Genomic DNA, 22,602 nt, shown 5'->3' on the forward strand with positions numbered 1-22,602 from the left:
TCATAAACCGAGCTGTCACCAATAATGAATTGTCATTGGCTGACACACGTCACTCACCAATCACGACCCGCTGATCCAACCAGCGTTTAAGCCTTACTGATGTCAACTTCAGGTTAGAAAACAATGCACAGTTTTATTCTAAAGAAAAGGAAGTCCTGAACAAGGTGGAGTGAAACGAAGTAGACCGGCTCAAAATGATAAGGCGCTACACCAAAGGTAACGGTGACTTCGGCCAGCACCAAAAGAAAGGTTTATGACCCGCAAATCCCAGCCTCAGCCAGTCAGACCCTGAGAAAAGAGCGGGCAACTGCAACAGGCAAAAGCAACAGCCTCCAGACCGGCAGACAGTGAAAAAACGCCGCCAACGGCAATGACAAAATTCCCCAAAACGCGTAAAACAAAGAGCAATTTGAAACACAACGAAACAAGATTCTGTCTGGGTCTCGGCGACCGGATAAAGCATAGTTTTGAAAACCATAAATAACAAAAGAATGCCAGAGAAAGCCCGTCGGATGTGAAAGGGGGTGAAATGAAGAGGAGGGTTTGTAGACGGAGAGAGGAGAAGGAAAGAGAGAAGAGCGGAGCTTTGCCGCGCGTCCGACGGGGGGAGCGGCAGGCAGCGGCCGCCGGCATCGATGCGGCCAATGGAGTTGGAGAGTTCGGAGCGTGGAAATTTCCAAAGCTCGCAGATCGCGGCGGCTAAGAAAGGCGCGCTGTTCCGACCGGCGCGTCGCAAAAGCGTCTGCAGATCGCGCAAGCGCGGGACCACACGCTGGAGTTTTCTCGGGCGCGGAAACTCGACTTACGCGAAGACTCCGTTCATCATTCCCACCACGACCACTATCCCTCTCTTCGCGCCGGCGTCGCTGATAAACTGAGGGAGTCGAACCGGCGAAAAGGACCATCAACAGCTTTCTCCCTCTTTAGAGCACTCCCAGACAGTGCGCGAAGCGTCTTGACTGGATGGTGACATCACCCTTCCGTCCCCACTAACCTGCGCCACATCGCGGATTGAGCATCCGGAGAGTTCTCCAACGTCTTCCTCATCCAAGTCCCGCAGGGAAGAATCACCACCACACCAAGACGCCGGGGTGAGAAAAGTAACTTTTCTAGGCCACTGGCCGTTTTTGTTTTTGTTTTTTTCCGTCTTCTCTCCGCTGGTTGTCATCCGTCCTAACAGTCAGCTCGGCACCGAATTGGCCGAGTTTTAACGTGCCCTCCACCTTCAGAGCAGGATCGTTCTGGCAGAAGAAATTGCCCATAACGTATCGGCGTGTGCTTAAGCATTACAAAAGGTAGTCGCACCGCTGCTCAGTACTCCTTTTCTTCGTTTAGAAAATAGTAGTGGTTGGAAGGGATACAGGGAAAATCTATCTATAAGCTTCACTTTCGGTGTAAAACTATTTCCTGTGTCTGCCAGCTTTAACTACTCTCGCGGTCCCTTTCATTCTCTGACTGCGCAGTTCGAGTCAGAAAAGGAGAGTATATTGGATCTCCGATGACGGGTCGCACCTGTGAGCCTTCCAGTGCGCATTCATTTTTAAAGGCAGCCATATTGAAGCATTGAACAGATATGCACCCCTGAAATGTAGCGCTCTCGTCATTTGAATTTCGGTCACGTGGACGCTCCCAGAGGTGGCAGATAATGAGTTTGGGCCAGTACCTGTGACGAATCTGAACGTTTCTCCTGCGGCGACAGCTGCCCGGGAGACTGTCCGTGTGGCACTTGACTTCGCAGTGGCGTAGTATGTCGCTATCGAAAACTACCACGTTCGCATGTCATCGATTTCCAAGTCTGCGCCGGCGGATGTGGCATATAGGGGACGTGCGGAGAATGCACAGAGTGTTTTCTTTAACTTGCCGCCCGTGATCACGTTATCGACATGGCCTTGGAACGAGCGCCAGTTGTGGTTCCGTGTCATAGCTGCCGCTGTCACCGACGACTTTACGAGCGATTTTCCTTTTTTTTGTTTTTTTTTTGTTTTTACAGCATTCCTAGGCGTGCAAGATCTCTCTGTTCTTTACTGGACGCGCGCCAGAGGTGTATCCTACAGCATATGATATAATTAGACGAAGAGGTGTTCAGCACCAAACTCTCACCCGCCGATAAATCTGAGTTCCTCTTGCATTGAGATGGGTTAATTAGAAAGCTAGCCGTGATACCTATCATGACACCGCAAGCTGAAAAAGCACGGAACTTCTTTTTAGTTGTCGTTTTGTGCTCCAGACGCAGGTTGTTAGAAAAAGGAGGTCAGTGAAATTGGGGCCGAATTTCATTTAATGCTTATACAACCTCAGTTCTTATTGTTTATTTTCGCTGAGGAGCCAGTGAATGAGCCGGTGCATGAGTAGACAGCTCTAGAATTAGAAAACCTTGCTGCCAAGATACACTTGTCACTAAAAACCTGCTGGGTTTAGCTGGCTCGTCTAAATGCATTTTTTACCGTCAATTCCGGTACTGAAATTTCTCATCGCGGAATTGCGTAACAGCAGCTGCCGCAAAATGACTTCCGAGGTATAAATAGATCTGTCTGTTTAATTTGAAACTGATTCGTACCTGCGTTTGAGAAGCAGACACACTAAGAATGCGCTTACTCCTCAAAGGAAAAAAAAACAATAAATTCGTGCATTTCAGAGGAGTTGAGATTTTCGATATGGGCTTTTTCTTCGGAATAGTATGCAAGACAATAGCGTGCATGAGTCACGACGTGGATTTTATCTATGCCGGCTGAATCAATATAGTTCCCCCCGTCTCCTCTCGACTTCACTTCTAGCTACCGCGTACAACGACTGGGCCGTCAGAGACAGATTGAATTCACGTCAGTCATCAAGAAAGTGCGTGATAACCGCTGCTTGTCGTTTCTTTTTCCAACTCTCATGCTTGTTTGCGTAAGTTGGCGCGAATTGAAATAACAAAGCATACTGCCGTTATCTCTCATCTAAGTTACTTATACCCGGCCATGCCAACAATCCAGATAGCTAGGTGCACCTTCCAGAGCAATGCGCATGATTTCTTGGTCGCAGCGCCGGATTTTCTGAGTAACGGGACATTTAACGCTTTTGTATTAATAACAAAGCAATCACCATACTGCCGTTTTCTATCATCTAAGTTCCTTATACTCGGCCATGCCAACATGCCAGATAGCTAAGTACACCTTCCAGAGTAATGCGCATGATTCCTTGCTCGCAGCGCCGGATTGTCTGAGTAACGGGACATTTAACACTATTGTATTATTAACAAAGCAATCACCATACTGCCGTTTTCTATCATCTAAGTTACTTATACCCGGCCATGCCAACATGCCAGATAGCTAAGTACACCTTCCAGAGCAATGCGCGTGATTTCTTGCTCCCAGCGCCGGATTGTCTGAGTAACGGGACATTTAACGCTATCGTATTAATAACAAATCAGTCACCATACTGCCGTTTTCTCTTACCTAAGTTACTTATCCCCGGCCATGCCAACATGCCAGATAGCTAAGTACACCTTCCAGAGTAATGCGCATGATTCCTTCCTCGCAGCGCCGGATTGTCTGAGTAACGGGACATTTAACACTATTGTATTATTAACAAAGCAATCACCATACTGCCGTTTTCTATCATCTAAGTTACTTATCCCCGGCCATGCCAACATGCCAGATAGCTAAGTACACCTTCCAGAGTAATGCGCATGATTTCTTGCTCGCAGCGCCGGATTGTCTGAGTAACGGGACATTTAACACTATTTTATTATTAACAAAGCAATCACCATACTGCCGTTTTCTATCATCTAAGTTACTTATCCCCAGCCATGCCAACATGCCAGATAGCTAAGTACACCTTCCAGAGTAATGCGCATGATTTCTTGCTCGCAGCGCCGGATTGTCTGAGTAACGGGACATTTAACACTATTTTATTATTAACAAAGCAATCACCATACTGCCGTTTTCTATCATCTAAGTTACTTATACCCGGCCATGCCAACATGCCAGATAGCTAAGTCCACCTTCCAAAGCAATGCGCATGATGTCTTGCTCGCAGCGCCGGATTGTCTGAGTAACGGGACATTTAACGCTATTGTATTAATAACAAATCAGTCACCATACTGCCGTTTTCTCTTACCTATGTTACTTATCCCCGGCCATGCCAACATGCCAGATAGCTAAGTACACTTTCCAGAGTAATGTGCATGATTTCTTGCTCGCAGCGCCGGATTGTCTGAGTAACGGGAAATTTAATGCTATTTTATTGATAACAAATCAGTCACCATACTGCCGTTTTCTCTTACCTATTTTACTCATCCCCGGCCACGTCAACGTGCCAGATAGCTAACTACACCTTCCAGAGTAATGCGCATGATTTCTTGCTCGCAGCGCCGGATTGTCTGAGTAACGGGACATTTAACGCTATTGTATTAATAACAAATCAGTCACCATGCTGCCGTTTTCTCTTACCTATGTTACTTATCCCCGGCCATGCCAACATGCCAGATAGCTAAGTACACTTTCCAGAGTAATGTGAATGATTTCTTGCTCGCAGCGCCGGATTGTCTGAGTAACGGGAAATTTAACGCTATTTTATTAATAACAAATCAGTCACCATACTGCCGTTTTCTCTTACCTATGTTACTTATCCCCGGCCACGTCAACATGCCAGATAGCTAACTACACCTTCCAGAGTAATGCGCATGATTTCTTGCTCGCAGCGCCGGATTGTCTGAGTAACGGGAAATTTAACGCTATTTTATTAATAACAAATCAGTCACCATACTGCCGTTTTCTCTTACCTATGTTACTTATCCCCGGCCATGCCAACATGCCAGATAGCTAAGTACACCTTCCAGAGCATTGCGCATGATTTCTTGCTCGCAGCGCCGGATTGTCTGAGTAACGGGACATTTAACGCTATTGTATTAATAACAAATCAGTCACCATACTGCCGTTTTCTCTTACCTATGTTACTTATCCCCGGCCATGCCAACATGCCAGATAGCTAAGTACACCTTCCAGAGTAATGCGCATGATTCCTTGCTCGCAGCGCCGGATTGTCTGAGTAACGGGACATTTAACACTATTGTATTATTAACAAAGCAATCACCATACTGCCGTTTTCTATCATCTAAGTTACTTATCCCCGGCCACGCCAACATGCCAGATAGCTAAGTACACCTTCCAGAGTAATGCGCATGATTTCTTGCTCGCAGCGCCGGATTGTCTGAGTAACGGGACATTTAACACTATTTTATTATTAACAAAGCAATCACCATACTGCCGTTTTCTATCATCTAAGTTACTTATCCCCAGCCATGCCAACATGCCAGATAGCTAAGTACACCTTCCAGAGCATTGCGCATGATTTCTTGCTCGCAGCGCCGGATTGTCTGAGTAACGGGACATTTAACGTTATTGTATTAATAACAAATCAGTCACCATACTTCCGTTTTCTCTTACCTATGTTACTTATCCCTGGCCATGCCAACATGCCAGATAGCTAACTACACCTTCCAGAGTAGTGCGCATGATTTCTTGCTCGCAGCGCCGGATTGTCTGAGTAACGGGACATTTAACGCTATTGTATTAATAACAAAGCAGTCACCATACTGCCGTTTTCTCTTACCTATGTTACTTATCCCCGGCCACGTCAACATGCCAGATAGCTAACTACACCTTCCAGAGTAATGCGCATGATTTCTTGCTCGCAGCGCCGGATTGTCTGAGTAACGGGACATTTAACGCTATTGTATTAATAACAAATCAGTCGCCATACTGCCGTTTTTTCTTACCTATGTTACTTATCCCCGGCCATGCCAACATGCCAGATAGCTAAGTACACTTTCCAGAGTAATGTGCATGATTTCTTGCTCGCAGCGCCGGTTGTCTGAGTAACGGGAAATTTAACGCTATTTTATTAATAACAAATCAGTCACCACACTGCCGTTTTCTCTTACCTATGTTACTTATCCCCGGCCACGTCAACATGCCAGATAGCTAACTACACCTTCCAGAGTAAGGCGCATGATTTCTTGGTCGCAGCGCCGGATTGTCTGAGTAACGGGACATTTAACGCTATTGTATTAATAACAAAGCAGTCACCATACTGTCGTTTTCTCTTGCCTAAGTTACTTATACCCGGCCATGCCAACATGCCAGATAGCTAAGTACACCTTCCAGAGCAATGCGCATGATTTCTTGCTCGCAGCGCCGGATTGTCTGAGTAACGGGGCATTTAACGCTATTGTATTAATAACAAAGCAGTTTAGTTAATAACAGAGATGCTTTCAAGTCGTCTCCGACATCACCGTTTTCTTTAGATGGTTTAACCCGAAACCACGGTGCAGAAAACAATTAGTTATTATTTACGGCTTTTTGTGCAATCCGCGTGGCTGTGCATATTCTCTATTGTGCTGCGCATCGTTACAAAGAAGCCATTTCTAAAATTTGGCATCTTTTATCCCGCATTAGGAAACCCATTGATATGCTTTGAGCGAAGGCAACACATGAGGCATGTTTGATTGTTTATATATTTGCAAGAAACGCGTTCTAAGCAGATTGTGTATTTCCTTCTACACCTAGGCATCAACAAGCATAGAGACAAGTTGACGATTTTCGATTTCACGGCGGGAAGAAATTGACCCAGAAAATTAAACAGCAGACTAATTGGAAGCGAAGAAAGTAGCTTTTTGTGGCACGTATAACTCGAAAAATGCATAGACGCCATCCTACACGCATTCCGGAAGCGTCGGTCGCGACGGGAACTCTTTGTTCAGAGACCAGCGACTACTCTCGGGAAAAGCAGATAGTTTGAGAATTACGCAAGGATGGCCTTCTCCTCCAGCGGCATTTTATCTTTTTTTTTTTCTGGTTCTCTTCTGCGAGGTTCCGTTCCTGCACTCTAATCGTTGAGAAAATAAACGAAACATGTTCACAAAAGAAAAAGCCCAACCACACTACAAGCGTATTAAAAACTGTTCTCGTCCTAAGCGCACAGTAGGAAAGGAAAAATAAATAAAAATATAAAAACAATATTGCAACGTCGTTCACGTTACTCATCTCATTTGGCGTTAAGCGAACGTATTTTAGCCATTGAATATGACGGTCGATAAGCGCATTGATAATGCCTTAACAGGTCATCTCAGGTACCAATGCTTCTAGTGACAACAAGCAGTTCTTACACTTCTAGTGACACACTGTTTGGATTTCTGATTATTTTCGAATCCCACGACTTGCACGTTTAGTATTAATGCGAGAGCATTACTTCGCTATGTTCACAGATTTCTGTCCGCAACCGCGTCCGCAAAATCGTGTCCGCAGCAGTTGTGAGTAATTGAGAAGTGGTACAGGTTAATTAGGGCTTTCAATCTATAGAGGGTGACGTAATGTTGGTGCCGAAAAAATAATTAGACCAATAAGCTAATTAGGTAATTAATCACACGCAACAAATGTAAACGTTGTCCGCAGCAGTTGTGATTAATTGAGAAGTGGTAGATGTTAATGAGTAGTGTGAATCGATAAAGGGTGACGTAATGTTGTGTTCAAAAAATAATTACGCCAATAATTTAATTGGGTAATTAGTTAGAGGCATAACACGCGAAGTCATGTCCGCAGAAGTTGTGAGTAATTGAAAAGTGGTAGAGGTTAATGATTGGTGTCAATCGATAGAGGGGGAAGTAATGTGTCCGGGGCGGCAGAAAGTTAGGTGGGCGTATGAGATTAAGAAGTTCGCAGGGGTCAAGTGGATGCAGCTAGCACAGAACCGGGTTAAGTGGAGAAATATGGGAGAGGCCTTCGCCCGGCAGTGGGTATAATCAGGCTGATGATGATGATGAATGTGTCCGAAAAAATAATTAGGCCAATAAGTTTCTAGGTGATTAATTAGAAGGAAAAAATGGAAAAGTAAAGGCGACAATGGTCTCTGTATTCTATGGCTTGGCTAAAATGGGTAAACAAGAAATGAATTAATGTCACGTAGAGGATGTGACGTCACGCTACCGGAAGTGGAGCCGAAAATAGGCATGGGAAGGGATTGGCGCGCAATTTGAAAGTACGAAAGACTAAAATGAGTAAACAAGAAGTAAATTAAGCAACTAGAAGCAACCAGGACCAAGCAAAAGCAGCATCCGTGCTTTCGCATTACTCTAATGCAGATTCTGCAGTGCTCTTTAATTTTTGACTGCAATTTATCCACAGATTATATTTATCGATGGTTTCACTCGGTCTTTCCGTTCTAGCTTTCATCCTCACATCATCGTTATTTGTTACCTGATATTAAAACTGGTTATGCTCGTTACACCTTGGAATTTGTAGGCATATTGGAATACTTCACCTGTACAGCAAAAGCCATAACTGCTCTCCATTCCTTAAAAAAAAAGCCATATCGAGCCGTTAGCTGCTTAACAAAACGTGTTGTTTTACTTTTATTCTAATACAGCAATACGTTATCTACAACAAGTATTTCGATGTCCGCGCCAATTACACACTTAGTCTCTCCGGTGTCGCCATTGAACATACTGCAAATATTTTAAATCGACTTGTTCAGGGACCTGATCTTAATTAATCAATTTATGTTATGTCTGAGATGTTTTGAAGCGATATAGCGATAAAGGCCCACTTTATCGAGAAGTCCGCTGTAAGCTCAACCGTTAAGATACGACGTAGGATAGCAGCCCGCCCGCTTTAACCGTATGAACGTGCCTGCGTAGCCTAGGGTAATTCGAATGCAAGGGTACGCCATCATCTCCCCATATGACGTCAGACAGTCCATTCAGTGCGCGGCCATGTCATACGATTTCTCGCTCACAACGTTTTTGTTATACACGAGTACTATGCCATTCTTTTGTTTTCGTTACTTTGTGCATGGCGGTGCTGCTACTTCATTTTGTTTACCTGCGTTTATATGCCTTGGGTAAAAGACAAATAAATAATATGCCTTGGGTAAAAGACAAATAAATAAATACGACTTCGACACCGACGCCGGATTTTCAGTGAACGGGGCCTTTGGCGTCAAGTAATTGGCATGAGAGCTTGGTGCCAGCCTTCAATGGCAAAGTGACATCATAATCAGCCTGCCAGGACCCTTGCATTTTGGCCAGACACGTTACCTTAAGGCTACGCAGACACGTGGCTTGGTTAAAGACTTCGCGATCGCTTCATACCCTTAAAGGGCGAACTTAACTGTCCCCTGTACGTTTGTGCACTGATTTGTAAACCGTTCTTTCTGGCAAATAATCGTTTACTAAAATGCTGAACAAAGGCATCTTACAACTCGCCTGCTCTCCGCCCCCCTAAACGTTCGAATCTCATTTGCCACTGATTAACATCTGTTAGCCCTTGCAATGTTTACCATTCATCGCTTCTTGGAGACCAGTTTGTTCGCCCTTGATGACCGTCTGTCATCTACTGGTGTGCACGTACGCTTCCCTATTCCAGATATATGACATAAAGGTAATAAAACTTACCTTAGAGAAAATCGATTTCACCTTCATTTGCGGAGGCATTTTGCATAATTATCCCAATGACCGATAACCAAGGAAAATATGGTTGAAAAGTTTTGTTTTCGCTAGCTTCTTTCGAAACAATGCACGACGCCTAGCTCAATCTGAAGTTGTACAAGGATGACGAAAAGGCGAAAAACAGTTTTCTCATGGCAGCTCAATCTACATTAAAGCTTTTGTTTTTACCGTCGGAGTTATTGCGAAGTAAGGGTACAGGTGATCACGAACAACTCGATGAGCTCAGAGTTCATTTTCTTTCTCAGCAACACAGATGCTGCCGTGAAAAGCATCGTTGGCGGTAGGAAGAACCAATACAAAAAAGCTGTCAAGGCGTGAGCAGCGGATATCAGAAACATTTATGATGGCGGCGTTTTTCAGAGTGACTTTTTCTCTTTCTTTGCCTTCCGTTGCTGTACGAGTAGTAGCGTCTGCATCAAAAATAGGCGCAACCATTGTAGAGGGTTTGTTTCTTGCTTATCATCCTGACGTGAAGCGCTGTGCCAACGAAGCAATTGTCATGTGGCTTACTGTCTCCCTTTGCAGTGGGGCCAGAGTGATGAGATCTTTGTGCTGTTCTAATCGCAAGCAATTCGCTGGGCGGGATTTCTCTGCGCCATGAAAATAAAATACACCGGCATTCAGCCTGAAACCAGAGCGCGTCAAGCTGGCTGTTCCGTTGGATCAGCCTTCGTTTGCTGAGAGTTTGAAAAGCAAATTTCAGTACGATAATGCGGTCGTGCATGAAAAACTGCGTCGGCATTCATATGGCGTATGCTGCTGCCGCGTGTACTGCAATCCACAATATACCTGCAAATGGCATTGAATTTGGATCATACTGCCAGATCATGCATTATAGCGTTGGCTGCTTCTTGGCTGACCGATGTAAGTAGCTGTCTGCATTTCGAAAATAAACACCTTACTTTCTACTGCAAGCTATCATTTCAAGTAAACAAAAGGGACATCGCAGAGATAAAGTTTGCGTTATGAGACGTTAGACGCCATGTGACCTGTTCATCTGCAGGCGAGGCAGCGAGGGTCGGCCTCTGTGCCAGATATCAGAAGCTGAGCCCTCGCGTTTTGTGGAAAGCGCCCACTTAGTAACAGTCGCACGGGAGCGCTATATCTGCGTCGTGGTGCGGTTTTTCTCATACCGGGTCTGCGTTGGCAAGTGGAACTGCAACAATTAGAGCTGTCGCGCCATGCCGTTAAAGTCGGAACTTAAATGCCCCCCCCCCCCCCTCTATATTTTCTTTACTACTCATTGCTTACTTGTGCAGTGCTACTGTTGGGCATGTTAAATACCCCTTCCCCCTTCTTCAAAGCAAGCTCCCCACACTTCCCCGATGTATTGCGTTCTGTTGAAGCGTGGACAACAGAAAGGCTATAGCGAAATAAAGCAGTCTTGCAAAACGCTTTTACTTATCAGCCGTCTGAATTCATAACCTTGTCTTTGAAACTTTGGCTTGTAAAGCTGGATGCCCGGCCTTTGTTCGTATGCATTTATTTTCTGATGTATACGGTTGCATCCGACGAGTTAGGAAGCTCTTTTAACGGTGTTGCGGGTTCGATTATGTCTAACGCGCAATAACAACGCACAAGTTCCCTCCAGCACCATGTTTTGTCTTGTAAGCTTATCTTAAATATCGCTTACAACTCACTTATTCTGCCAAAACGTGAACAATGGCCAGGCTGGGCGCTCAGCTCATTCATCCGGGCTTATCGTCAGTTGTTCAAGCTCCGCGTTATCTCGGGCTAACGGCGCATGTGCTTGCAACTCATGCGAAAGGTGCATAAGACAGCACGTTACTTTACACTTGTAGTTCTTTGAGTGTTTGAGCTGAAAGTGTAGAGGCATGGAAGCCCAACAAGGCACCCATACGGGAGCTTGAAGCCCCCAGACTATAGCTGCTGCAGGCTAAATGTACGTTTCTTGATGAGCTATAAAACATCTCAAGAACGTTCCCAGCCTTACGTTTGCTCGTATGCCTTTCAATTTACGCGGCGGCCCGGCACTTAGAAAAATTCGGGGACGCTTACGAGGCTTTATGGGCTCCCGTCGGCGTCTCCCCTTGCTGGTCCTCTTTGGCGTCCATGCTCTTAACTGCTCACTTAATTGATCCCTTAATCTTCTCTATTATCTTATCATGCAGTCGACCACACCGTGTGAGATCATCCAACAAAGCTCTAACCGATATGTCCTCCAGCTACTGCTTTTCACTCAGCGCCGGAGGAGTTTTCCATCGTAAGGTCGACGCCGGGTTTTCGAAACACTTAACGTTACCGCGTTACAATCAAGCGCATAATCTCGCGATGATGAGACTTAATATGGTTCCGATATTTGATATTAAGTCGCTTTGTAATGTTTTTTTAGTGTATCAGATGCCACTGCTACTTCAAGCACTCGAATCGCTATTTATATTGGACACAACCTGTTCACGCCTTTAGCCCACCAAGACATCAGATACTTCATAACTCAGGCACCTGTCGACCATATGTGAACAATGCATGAATTCTAACGTCAGCAGCTGAAATGAATATTTCTGTTGCATTATACATGTTAAAGTGCATGGTCTTCACTAATACCGCAGGACATGGCTAACAGAGACATTTTCTACCGCGTCTTAAAAGCTTCACTTGAGCTGGTGCATTGTGCCGTATACGGGGCGAAATGCGAAGGCTACCTATACCTTCGCAATTCTCCCTACGGTACAATATAACGTGAGCAGAGCCTGGATGGGCCACGACGCGGTCGGACTTTAGCCTCCAAGTTGTCCCGCTAATTAGTTTATGGGGCTAAGGCCGCGAATTAGACATCGCTGAAAAATTGGATGTCTGAAGGACACACCGAGGAAGAGACACATGGTCTAAGTGGCGGCTGTTTACGTTTGGTCAAGAGTCGACAGAAACATGTCACGTGACATTATACTTCATAGGAATGCTCGCCTTTGCTTTATTTTTTCTTCCCTCCTGTTGCGATGCGAAGTCGGCAGCGAACTGCCTACGGATGCCGCGGACATGTCCAGTGAGGGGGAAGGAGGTATAACTCCCTCCGGCCCTCCAGGGCTGGAAACCAGGGGGGCTTTCGCCGATCGTGGCGGAGCTGCTTGCCACAGTGGTATCGTTCAAAGCCGACGTACTCGCTGCTCCGATAAACGTCAGCCGTTGTAACGTGTGTCTGCAGTAGGCAGTGGTGACGATTCAGCTTGAGCCGGTCGACAAGCTCTTTTCTCGATTAGTTCCTGTGGACGCAATTTGTCGGACATTTTTTCCCTCAATTATTGGTTACGGCAACGCCTTTTCGCCCGAGCGAGCTCTATGGCATGAAAATGAAAATAACCCACAAAGACATGTCCAACAAATTGAATGACGCACATAAAGTGTTAAAGCGTACTTGCCAGACCTCGATGTTCTATGATAATCTCATTGTAATTCCGAACCATAATTAATAACGAAACATTTAAAGGCGTTTATCTTGCGCAGAGCCGCTTATTTCCTTACGATATCAGTCATCAGGGCCTGTTGTTGAAGTGGTATCATGACAAAGCGGCATTCCTTTCCTAATAATAATAGCAATACCACGATAAAGAAGCATCTGATCAAAACCGCACATCACGCCACTCAACGCTACAAGGAAAATGCACATTCAGTCAAACACAGGGGTTGAGGCAGCGAGACATTCGTCTGGCTGAATGCAGCTATGAAGTGTTCTAAAATGGATACACAGAGGCAGATAATTACTGCCGAGCTCAGTGCTACACTATCGATTTCTCTCATCTCTTCGCCCAGGAGGAAAGTCTGGGGTCCTTCTGTTTGTTTACACGCCGGGCCGCAACCGTGGGCAAGATACAACGAAGCTCCGTATATCACGCCGTTTCATGTAATGTTTACGGTGGAATCCCCGTCGAGATAAAAGGTACCGCTCTTTCGACACTAGCCACTCAAGCACGTGCCACTGACGACCGCGGTCGCTCACCAAGTAGGTTGTCGTGAGGGCAGAAGGGAGAGGGACGCTGTGTATCGGCGGCAATTGCCATGCATTCGTAACCTATGACGGCAGTCCCCTGGAAGGGCGCCAGCGGAAACACTCGCAGGTGACGCTACCGATCCCGTCTGGAGTGGCCCGGTTTTTTTTTTTTTTTTTTTTTATTACGTACACGAGATGCGACACGGAGCCCTCCATATGAACCCAGGTCGTTGTCGCATTTGGGCAAACCACCGAGGTTCGAAAGTCGCATCACCTCCACCGACCGCTGCCTGCTTTTTGCTGAGGGTGGTGGTGGGACCCCCCTTCAAGAGTCAGGCCAAGGGAAGAGACGGGAGCCGACCCAGCAATATCGCGGCACTAATCTTCTGCTTTGAGGGGAAGCAAAAGGTGAAGTGCATTTATCTCCAAGAATTGTTTTCCTTGCTCTATGTAAACAAAAGGGTTGCAGGTGTACTTGGCCGCGATACGTACTCGGCTGCGACTCCCTGCAAGCAATCTTTTGCGAGGCAGCATTGTGGCGCGCTGCTGTTCTCCACTGCTGGCGTACTCGTATACCACTCGCGTACATTTTCCGGGAAGCGTATTTGGGTTTGCTCGGTACGGTGGCTCCGCAAGGGACAAAGCAACAGAAGAGACGAAGAAAACGGGTTGTTCCGACTAGCATCTACCGCCCCCAGGAGCCGAGCAGCCTAGCGATTAGCGGCGCATGCTTTTTCAATGGGCGTCACGTTGGACGCGGCACTAGCTTGAGAGAGCCTATAATACTACTACTACTACTACTAAATAATAATAATAATAATAATAATAATAATAATAATAATAATAATAATAATAATAATAATAATAATAATAATAATAATAATAATAATGCTTTTTCAATGGGCGTCACGTTGGACGCGGCACTAGCTTGAGAGAGCCTATAATACTACTACTACTACTAAATAATAATAATAATAATAATAATAATAATAATAATAATAATAATAATAATAATAATAATAATAATAATAATAATAATAATAATAATAATAATAATTAATAATAATAATAATAATAATAATGCAAAGTAATATTTCTCTGCTAATTATTATTATTAGTATTATTATTATTATTATTATTATTATTATTATTATTATTATTATTATTATCATTAGTAGTAGTAGTAGTATAGAGGAAGACTCGTTTCACGAAGTTGGCACTGAATTGTCTAGTTTACGGCCGAATTAACTAGCTAAATATTATCTTCACAGTTTTTAATTAGTAATAATAATATTAATTGGTTCACAGGAAGGGAAAGGCGCAGTATCTGTCACACTTGTGTCTGTGGACACCTAAACTACTCCGTAGCCCTGCGCTACGGCTCCTCTTTCTCTCTTCCTCCCTTGTGTCTGTGGACACCTTCATCCCTTGGTGTCCACAGACACAAGTGACAGATACTGCGCCTTTCCCTTCCTTTGAAGCAATTAATATTATTATCATGATTAATTAAAACTGTGAAGATAATATTTAGCCAGTTATTTTGACCGTTACCTACAGACAATTCAGTGCCAACTTAGTGAAACGAGTCTTCCTCTATACTACTACTACTACTACTACTAATAATAATAATAATAATAATAGTAATAATAATAATAATAATAATAATAGTAGTGGTAGCAGTAGCAGTAGTAGTAGTAGTAGTAGTAGTAGTAGTAGTAGTAGTAGTAGTAGTAGTAGTAGTAGTAGTAGTAGTAGTAGTAGTAGTATAGGCTTTCTCAAGCTAGTGCCGCGTCCAACATGACGCCCATTGAAAAAGCATGCGCCGCTAATCGCTAGGCTGCTCGGCTCCTGGGGGCGGTAGATGCTAGTCGGAACAACCCGCTTTCTTCGTCTCTTCTGTCGTTTTGTCCCTTGTGGGGCCACCGTACCGAGCAAACCCAAATACGCTTCCGGGAAACCATGCACAGCTGAATGCAATTAGAGTCTACCTTGCCATAACTTCAGCACTCACTAACGACTACTTGCTCGAAATGCTCGCTCAATAGTAGTGATGTAATAAATTATTTGCCTCTTGCTCCCTTCCCAAACCATTTTTCACCTATAGTCCAGCTGCTGTTCTTAGACTTGAACTTACGTACCCTTCTTCTTTTCTTTTTTCCATCGTCACTTAGAGGGATCACCTACGTTCCTTTGAATTGGTAACGCCGTTGAGCAAGTGCACTCTCCATGCCTCTGTGTCTTCAAAAAGTGCTATTTGTGGCAGCGGCGAGGAGCCCTGCGAGGCCATCCCATCTGAACACAAAGCTGCACTTACAGTATATAGCAATATAACGCCGTCAACACTGTCAGCTAAAAAAAGTAAATTCTTACATTGCGCTCTTTATATTTCGTTGTCAGACTCCAATGGGTTGGCTTCCGCACCTCGCGTTGCTAGGACCTGAATGACATGTTTAAAACTCGGGACAGGAGACGTGTGTGTCCAATTCCATGGCATAGCAGACCAGAGAGAAGAGGTGGTGAAGGGTGGCAGTTCCTGGCCCTACGGGGCTGGAACGGTAGGTCAACGCCGCTTGCGGCAGGGTCTAGCCAGCCACCGTAGGCTGTCATTGCACCCACCACCGCTTAGGTGGTGGACGACGGCTGTTGCGGGGCGTGTCTTTCTTTCACTCTTCTTTTTCTTTCTCTACTTTCCCTCCTGTCCGCACGAAGTTGGAGGCGGGTTGTTGTTGTGGCTAAGAAGGAAAAGAAAATGCACGGGCCTGCTACTGGCTCTGTAGCTGAGCCACCGTCGCTGCCTCGTGTAGATAGAAGAGAATATAGAGAAGAAAGAAAAGGAAGAGGGAAAGAAAGACGCGCGCCGCAACAACAGCCGTCGTCCACCACCAGCGGTGGCGTGTGCAATGACGGCCCACAACAGAAAAACATTCGGTGCCAGGCTAGCCCCCGCCGCAAGCGGCGGTGACCCACCTGTACCAGCCCCATCAGGGGAGAGGACTTAACCGGCCCCACTGGGGTGGTGCAGTGGTAAGACGCCCGACTACTGTGCCGGAGTAATCGAGTTCGAACCCGACCTCGGCGGCTGCGTAGCGATGGAGGCGAAACGATGAGGCGTCCGTATGCTGTGCGATGTCAGCGCACGTTAAAGATCTCCAGGGGGTTGAATTACTCCGTAGTCCTCCATTACGACTCCTCTTTCGCTCTCTCCACTTTCACTCCCACTTTCCTCCCTTCCCTTACGGCGCGGTTGAGGTTTCTACAGAAAACAAGTGAGACAGTTACCGCGCCATTTCCCTTCCTACAAATAAATCAGTTTTTATAAATAAATCAGGTTGGATGCGGGGAGGTGGTGAAGGGTGGCTGATCCTGGCCCTAATGGGGCTGGGACAGGTAGGTCACCGCCGCTTGAGGCGGGGGCTTGCCTGCCACCGAATTTTATCGGTTGTAGGCCGTCATTGCACCCGCCACTGCTTCAGTGGTGGACGACGGCTTTTGTTGCGGTGCGCGTCTCTCTCTTCCTCTTCTATTTCTTTCTTCTCGATTTTCTCTTCTGTTCGCACGAGGTGTCCACAGAAAACAAGTGAGACAGTTACCGCGACTTTCCCTTCCTATAAATCAATCAATCAGCGGAGGTGGCTCAGCTACAGAGCCCATAGAGTAGAGCCAGTATCAGGCCCGTGCATTTTCTGTTCCTGCTTCCTACAGCCACAACAGGCAGCGGGGATGGCTTAGCTACAGAGCCAGTAGCAGGCCCGTGCATTTTCTTTTCCTTCTTCCTACAGCCACCACCACAACAACAACATAGCAGACCGCGCTATGAGCCGTATCGCTGAAAAGGGGGAAACGCGTTTTCATAAAGGTGTTTTTCTTCGTGCTTACCAGAAGAATATTGCCAGAAAACGCGCGAGAGAATTATAAATAATGATAATTGGTTCACAGGAAGGGAAAGGCGCTGTGTCTGTCGCAATTTGTTTGTGGACATCTCAACGGTGCCGTAAGGGATGGCAGGAAGGTTGGAGGAAAAGTGGAAAGAGGAAAATAGGAGCCGTAGTGGAGGGCATCGGAGTAATGTCGACCACATGGGGATCTTTAACGTGCGCTGACGACCTGGTACTTCCCTTATGGAGCTGGGACAGGTAGGTCACTGCCGCTTGCGGCGGGGGCTGGCCTGCCTCGGAATTTTTGCCTGTTGTGGGCCGTCATTGCACCCGCCACCGTTTCGGTGGTGGACGACGGCTGTTGTTGCCGCGCGCGTCTTTCTCTCTCTCTCTCTCTCTCTCTCTCCCCCTTTTCTCTCTTCTCTATTTTCAGCTATCATTATTAATGTTATTTATATATCCGCCACGCAGTCACGGCGCAGTGATTAATACGCCAGACTATACTATGCCGGAGTACCCGGGTTCGATCCCGACCGCCGGCGGCTGCGGTTCGATGGACGCGAAACGAAGTAGCGTCCGTGTGCTGTGCTATGCCAGTGTTGTTGTTGTGGCTGTAGAATCATATCCCATCGGCTGGTACAAACTGTACCAGCCGATGCTGTGCTGTCGGTAAAAGAACAGATTTCATTTTTTGTTTATTGTGCGCGTGACTCAGAAAGCAGACAGCTTCATAATTGCAAAAGAAGGTCTGTGTAACAGGTCTGTCTGCACGAGGCAGCGGAGGTGGCTCAGCTACAGAGCCAGTAGCAGGCCCGTGCGTTTTCTTTTCCTTCTTCCTACAGCCACAACAACAACAACAACAACGACAGGTTGGTCACCGGCGGCGGCGGCTAGCCTGCCACTGAATGTTATCTGTTGTAGACCGTCATTGCACCCGCCACCGCTTCGGTGGTGGTGGACGACGGCTGTTGTTGCGGCGCGCGTCTTTATCTCCCTCTTCTTTTTCCTTGTCTATTTTCTCTTCTGTCCTCACGAGGCAGGCGAGGTGGCTCAGCTACAGAGCCAGTAGCAGGCCCGTGCATTTTCTTTTCTTTCTTCCAACAGCCACAACAACAACAACGCTGACATCGCACAGCACACGAATGCCCCTACGTTTCGCCTCCATCGAAACGCAGCCGCCGGCGGTCGGGATCGAGCCCGGCTACTCCGGCACAATAGTCGGGCGTATTACCACTGCAAACGAACATGAAATGCGCCAACATTCTGTCCGCCTTCCGAACGCGTGCTGATTCCTTAACTGCTTTAAATTAAAAGGGAAATGAAAGGCAGTTGCTAGCATCTTTTACGGATACCGACATCTACTGCAACATGATGTATAAGAAATATTAGCCCTAAAGTGTTTCTATAGAGCTACTGAAGTATTTCGCAAGCGTTCGTACTAGAATAAATTGGTTCACAGGAAGGGAAAGGCGCAGTATCCGTCACACTTGTTTCTGTGGACACCTGAACCGCGCCGTAAAGGAGGGGAGGAAGGGGGGAGTTAACGTGGAAAGAGAGAAAGAGGAGCCGTAGTGGAGAGCTACGGAGTAATTTCGACCACCTGGGGATCTTTAACGTGCGCTGACATCGCACAGCACACGGACGCCTCTTCGTTTCGCCTCTATCGAAACGCAGCCGCCGAGGTCGGGTTTTTGTACTAGAAATCAGCGTGACTGAGGCAGTCCGTTACAAACTAGCCCCCTCCAAAGAACACGACGGCCGCGTCCAACGGTGCCAATCTCGCTCTCCGCTTCACGCCTCTTAGCCAACCCCAACTTGCCGCTGCCCACTCACTGCCTCGCCACTTTCAATAGGGAAATAGCCGAGGGGATACCCGACATGCCGCAGCGAGCGTTACGACATAAAACGACCGTCTGCTTCCCGGCCAACGTCAGCTTTCCATCGACGCGCTGCAGCACAATCCGACACCAGACCGTTCCCCAATTTCCTCCCTCCTCCCGTTCGGCTACCAATTGATCATCGCTGGCGCGCACGCTTGCGTCACAGTGATCTCCTTATTGACGCCCGCGTCTAGGGCACTCTCGGCACACTGATCATGCATTTGCAAAACACCCCAATTACACTCGGTGTACACCCCGGCAACCGCTCTTCGAGCGTCACTGTTGTTGTGGCTGTAGGAATAAGGAAAAGAAAATGCACGGGCCTGCTACTGGCTCTGCAGCTGAGCCACCTCCGCTGCCTCGTGCGGACAAAAGAGAAAATAGAGAAGAAAGAAAAGGAAGAGGGAGAGAAAGACCCGCGCCGCGACAACAGCCGTCGTGCACCACCGAAGCAGTGGCGGGTGCAATAACGGCCTTCAACAGATAACATTTGGTGGCAGGCTAGCCCCGGCCGCAAGCGGCGGTGACCTATCGTCCCAGCCCCATCAGGGAAGATCAAGTTCAGTGCGCTAGCCCCGCCGAGGTGGTGCAGTGGTAAGACGCCCGACTACTGTGCCAGAGTACCCTAGCCCCGCCGGGGTGGTGCAGTGGTAAGACGCCCGACTACTGTGCCAGAGTACCCGGGTTCGAACCCTACCTCGGCGGCTGCGTTTCGATGGAAAGTGGAAAGAGAGAAAGGGGAGCCGTAGTGGCGGGCTACGGAGTAATTTCGACCACCTGGGGATCTTTACCGTACGCTGACGTCGCACACCCCTGATGGGGCTGGGACAGGGAAGTCACCGCCGCTTGCGGCGGGAGATTGCCTGCCACCGAATTTTTATCTGTTGTAGGCCGTCATTGCACCCGCCACCGCTTCGGTGGTGGACGACGGTTGTTGCGGCGCGCGTCTTTCTCTCCCTCTTCCTTTCCTTCTCTATTTTCTCTCCTGTCTGCCCCGCCGGGGTGGTGGAGTGGTAAGACGCCCGACTACTGTGCCGGAGTACCCGGGTTGGAACCCGACCTCGGCGGCTGCGTTTCGATGGAGGCAAAACGAAGAGGCGTCCGTGTGCTGTGCGATGTCAGCGCACGTTAAAGATCCGCAGGTGGTCGAAATTACTCCGTAGCCCTCCACTACGGCTCCTCTTTCTCTCTTTCCACTTTCACTCCCACCTTCTTCACTTCCCTTACGGCGCGGTTGCGGTGTCCACAGAAAACAAGTGAGACAGTTACTGTGCCTTTCCCTTCCTATAAATAAATCAGTCTCTCTCCTGTCTGCACGAGGCAGCGGAGGTGGCTCAGCTACAGAGCCAGTAGCAGGCCCGTACGTTTTCTTTTCATTCTTCCTACAGCCACAAGAACAACAGCGCTGACATCGCATAGCACACGACGCCTCTTCGTTTCGCCTCCATCGAAACGCCGCCGCCGTGGTCGGATTCGAACCCGGGAAATCCGGACAGTAGTCGGGCATCCTACCACTGCACCACCCCGGCGGGGCTCCCAATTCCGAAAGACTGCGCGCTCGGACAATAGCAAAGGCTGCACTGTATACAGAAACGGCCTATTCGATCGTTTCACGCTTGCTGTAAGGCTCAAGTTGTCCATAGTTTGCAACGACGTCTTCTTACGTCATCATGGAGTACGTCTCCCGACCGGCGCTCTTGATCCAGAGATTCAGCGCTTAAAACTTCGATTTTTCAGCTTTTTAAGGGGGGACACGGCTCTTTGGCACCGAAAATCGGCCTGAAAGTCGGATTTTCAATTTTTTCATTTTCGTATTCCTCGCACTATTCCGCATCTGCACGCAAATTTTCATCCTTATACCCCGCGTATTTATGAAGTTATAGCGATTAAAAAATGCAGTACCACACCCACTGCCCTTTAAATTGTGGACAAACGACACCCAATTTCGATCGCCCGGCGCATGAGAACTACGCGCTCCACCGCGGCGATTTTGGTCTCGTTCGAAAGCGCGCATTTTCGGCTTATTTTTTCTTTCGGAAAGCAACCCTGTGCGCTCCGCCTTCCCCATAAAAAACAAACAAAAAGATAGCATGCAGCGCGCGCTACTATTGGCCGGTTAAGGCACGTGATCAAAATGGCGTCGTTTGGTTGGTTCCGGCAAGCTAGCCCTGAAATGCGGACTCCCAGTGACGCCATTTTGTCTTTCTGCCGACCACGCTAGTGCAACGCGAGAGTCATGCCAGGCGCGAAGAAGTACCGCTCTTTGCACAAGTTCGGGCGAAAGCAACCAAAGAAACGCGTTAAGAATGCGACTTCGTTGCATACTGTGCAAGAAGCAAGTGCCAGTGCTGCGGGATTGTGTGACGATCACGTTGCGGGCGGCGACGCTTCTCCGATTCCGCTGGACAACGGCGCCGTTCTTCGTGCCGACTGCAGTCGTGTACGTATTGATACCGCGCCTGTCACTAACAGTGACATAACTCAAGTGAGTGCCCGTGAGCAGGCTACGCTTGATAGACTGGTATCGACGCCGGCGACGGCACGAAAGACCGCGCTGTTCGCCGATGCAAGTGGTGCGTCCGCAGAGTCAGATGCGGACGGAACAGCCTCCTATGCGGTAATTGACCTCAGCATTGTGAATATCCTTCTGGATGCCGTGCGGTGCAAAACGTGTCGTGGATGCGTGCGTTTAATTACCAGCGACCGGAGCTATGGCCTCGCCGTAAAACTGATCGTGCTGTGCGACAACTGCGGTGAGATTGCGGCCGAGTGGAACTCGCGGAGGGTTGACGGCGAGAAAAGGTGCAATCCTTTTAAGCTGAATATTCTGGCTAGTCGAGCAATGCTGTCGACCGGTAACGGCCAGACAGCAATGAACGATATCTTTTCGGCGATGGGGTTGTCGCGGCGCGGGATGCACAACAAGACGTTTCAACGGCATCTGAAGAACACACTGCAACCCGCTGCTACCCGAGCCGCCACGACCGCTATGGCACAAGCCGCGCAGGCAGTGGCGAAGGTCTACGATGACTTGTGTTTTGGGCATAGGGGGAACATTGCCGTGTGCTACGACGGCACATGGATGACGCGCGGACACTCATCACATATAGGCGTCGGTGCCGTGGTGGAACTCTTCACTGGTTACGTGCTTGATTATGTGGTGTTGTCAAACTTTTGTCTGGGCTGCGAAATTGGTCCCAAGCCAAACACTGACGGCTACGAACTTTGGAAATCACGCCACCAGTGCCAAAAAAACACCAACTCCAAGGCTGGTCAAATGGAAGTAGAGGCTGGCAAAATTCTGTTTGAAAGATCTCTGCAGCGCCACAACATGCGCTACACAACCATGCTATGCGATGGGGACAGTCGCACGTTTAGTGCTCTTAAAGATGCTGCAATCTATGGCTACATTGA

The 22,602-nt window shown here is 47.6% G+C and overlaps 1 protein-coding gene across 1 annotated transcript in view; it reads left to right on the plus strand.

Annotated features, from left to right (window-relative positions):
* Window positions 1–679: 679 nt before the first annotated feature.
* LOC146207147 (sodium- and chloride-dependent GABA transporter 1-like) overlaps window positions 680–22,602 on the plus strand; it is an 82,822-nt gene continuing 60,899 nt past the window's right edge. Inside the window, exon 1 of the mRNA XM_084603002.1 lies at window positions 680–1,091. The gene's annotated coding sequence lies outside the window, so the exon portion shown is untranslated. The remainder of the gene's footprint in view (window positions 1,092–22,602) is intronic.

The sequence above is a fragment of the Amblyomma maculatum genome, chromosome 1 (assembly GCF_055883805.1).
Source record: "Amblyomma maculatum isolate TAMU_Amacu chromosome 1, ASM5588380v1, whole genome shotgun sequence".
NCBI lineage: Eukaryota > Metazoa > Arthropoda > Arachnida > Ixodida > Ixodidae > Amblyomma > Amblyomma maculatum.